A 3,194-nucleotide genomic window follows, 5' to 3' on the forward strand; every position below is an offset into this window, starting at 1 on the left:
CACGACTGTATATACCATGACTGCTGGCATCCTAACAGCGCTTTGGGCCGCCTCAATGTTCCTTCCTGCTGTCACTGGGCTACGTGTCATTGCGCTGAGGTCTGATTTGGGACTTCGCGCAGAGAGTCCTGCGAGATTGCTCGGACCTGATAGGTTGGCCGGTCTGGAGAAGTTCGTTGGTGGCTGAAAAAATCACGTCACAGGCTGACCAAGTGCGTGGCTCGTGGCGCGGGATCAGCGCGCCGTTACTTACTTAGTCGTCGTCACCATGGGAAAGAACAAGAGTCGTTCGTCAAAAGCAGTGTTCAGAAAAACTTTCCAAACGTCGATAGCCGCAAACGCGAGCGCTGGCGAATACTGCGTTGAACTCCGGAATTGCTTCCCCGTGAGGCGAAGTGCTCAAATCACCCAAATAGGTGACAGTCACATAAGACAGTTGTGTAAAATTGTTGGTCTGCAGGACTGTGAAGGTGTCACCGTGCAATGCCCAAGGGTCGCTGTCTACGCACGGGACAGCCACCCTAAATCCGAACACTCTGAATCAGTCCATTTCCACCACAGTTGCAGTCAACGGTTCCTGGAGTTCATTCCAACCTGCCTTCACCGTTTAAGTTTACCCATCTCGCTAACTTCGACTGGGATGAGGGATGCCCTGGACAAGTTCATCGCGACTCTATACTGGAGGCTCTGGAAGGAGCTTCCATGCTGGAGGACACTATCATTGTGTTTAGTAGCGACAATGGCGGGGCGCCGACGGGGCCCATCTCCAATAGGGGCATCAACTGGCCGCTGCGGGGACTCAAGGGCACCCTCTGGGACGGCGCCATCCGGACGCCCCAGCTGCTGCCACGTGCACCGGAGAGAGTCCCAGCAGCTCATGCACATTGCCGACTGGCTTCCCACGCTTTATTCAGCGGTTGGACCCACACCTCCAGAGGGACTAACTTGCCGAAGCGGCCTGTGCCATGTTTTCATGAACTCTGTTCGTCTTGGTTGCTGCGCCCTGATCGTTGCAGAGATCAGCGTTTACTAGTAGCGAGAAAGAGACAGAGGTCTAGTAAAACTTGCTGACGTGCTAGCTGGTGCATTTGTTGGGACGAACTTAGAGGTTTGCCTTATGTTCCGTTCTATACGATGTCTGTCCTGGGTGGCGCTATAACTCCATCCCAAGACATCAAGAGGACCGAGTTGGACAGGAGTAGCACTGCATTCTCATGGGGCTATCTACATTGTCGAAGGTTGTTTTCGTTGTTTAATTTCTGGAAACCTGTTTTCGCTAATGAAAAGCTGTCACTTTTGGACAGAAGTCGTTTGGCGCACAAAACCCTCGATGAGGGCAAAGCTGCTGAGCTTCTGCGATTACCAAAAAGGAGTGACTGACTGCGAAATAATCTTTTAGCATAGCGGCTGCGCATGCGCAGAGTCCGGGACGGTGCCAGGCAGGGCCACTCCGCGTGTGCGGCCGGCACCCGGTAATTACCCGGCAAACATCTACGCTAGAACGTCTCCTCTAACCTAAAATAGTCTAATACTAACGTCAGTGCCAGTCAAAGGCCGTTGAGACACAGTTGTAACGCAGGTAAATAAAGGCGGAATGCTATGAAGGCACTAAAAATTAAATTTCTTGAAGCAGAACTCAGCCGTTCTACCCTTCTCGAGTTAAAGCGTTAATAAAAAGTGGAAAACCGTGTTCAAGACTGCGCTATCAAAGTGCATAGTGCATTCGACAAGAACGCTATTCAAGCGTACTATTCTGTTTTGTGAAGGGCAAATTAACTTGAAATGCCTTGCAACACTAAAAGCGGTGATTATCGGCCAAAAAACTCAGGAAGTTTACGTTTACTAAATGGGTAAGCGATTATTTACTTTTATCAGCCCTTTTATCAGCCCTTACTAATAGTGCTCGGCTGCAGCGGTCTCATTTTGATGGAGGCGAAATGCTGGAGGCTCGTGTACTGTGCGATGTCAGTGCAGGACTCCAGTTTCCGCAGCCCTCCATTATGGCGTCCCTCACAGCCTGAGTCGCTTAGGGACGTTAAACCTCCATAAAACCGAGAACCTTACTAAATGAGTGATAGAAGTAAACAGCACCTTTTTTTTATACTTCACTGGTACACACGCTACGTACTGTCTACGTACTGTGGTTTTAGTGGCAGCCTTGTTGATCTGGTTGACTTGTGTCAGCATCCTCATGTCGGCAACATCGAACGGCAAAAATTTAATTTTTTGAATTGGTTGTTGAGGAAAGGAAATGGCGCAGTATCTGTCACATCTCGGCGGACACCTGAACCGCGCCGTAAGGGAAGGGATAAAGAAGGGACTGAAAGAAGAAAGGAAGAACGAGGTGCCGTAGTGGAGAGCTCCGGAATAATTTCGACCACCTGGGGATCCTTAACGTGCACTGAGTCACTGACATCGCACAGCACACGGGCGCCTTTGCGTTTCGTCTCCATCGAAACGCGGCCGCCGCGGTCGGGTTCGAACCCGGCTACTCGGTATCAGTAGCCGAGTGCCCTAACCACTGAACCACCGCGGCGGGTCGGAAAAAATTATCGTTGCCCGTGTTCTGTGCGATGTCAGTAGACGTTAAAGATCCCCAGGAGGTCTAAATTATTCCGGAGCCCTCCACTACAGCACCTCTTCTTTCAGTCCCAGCTTCCCGCCCTTCTATGGTACAGTGTTCTAGAACGTTGTACGGTGATGCTAGTGTTCTTCTGGAACATTGTAGTTACGGCGCAGTTCGAGCGTCCACAGAGTTCTGACAGGGTTATTGCGCCATTCCTTTCCTCAAACAACCATTTTCAATTATCCATCGAAACGCAAACGCGGCGGCCGCAGTTCAATGGAGGCTATTGCTTTTGCGTGGCCATACCTGGTTTGTCGTTTCAGATAGCTTTACGTATGATGCTATTTTTCTTTTTGTTTAGCATGGCCTACATCTGCCGTAATTATTCCTGACGGAAAAACTCCCGGTGAAACTTCTGCATAACTGCCAGAATGCTCACACAACTTTATGTCGGGGGCAACTTTCGAAAACTCCCGCGCGGACACGGCCATGTGCATATGACATGTCTGCTGAATCGTGGCTGAATCAGAGGCAACCAACAGTGACAGTGTGGGGGAGAGTCGATGGGCGGCCGTTGCTAGCCGAAAGTTGCTACCCATCTGGCAACAGCAGTGCCGCTGTTTTGTTT

Source organism: Amblyomma americanum, chromosome 2, assembly GCF_052857255.1.
Source record: "Amblyomma americanum isolate KBUSLIRL-KWMA chromosome 2, ASM5285725v1, whole genome shotgun sequence".
In the NCBI taxonomy this organism is placed as follows: domain Eukaryota; kingdom Metazoa; phylum Arthropoda; class Arachnida; order Ixodida; family Ixodidae; genus Amblyomma; species Amblyomma americanum.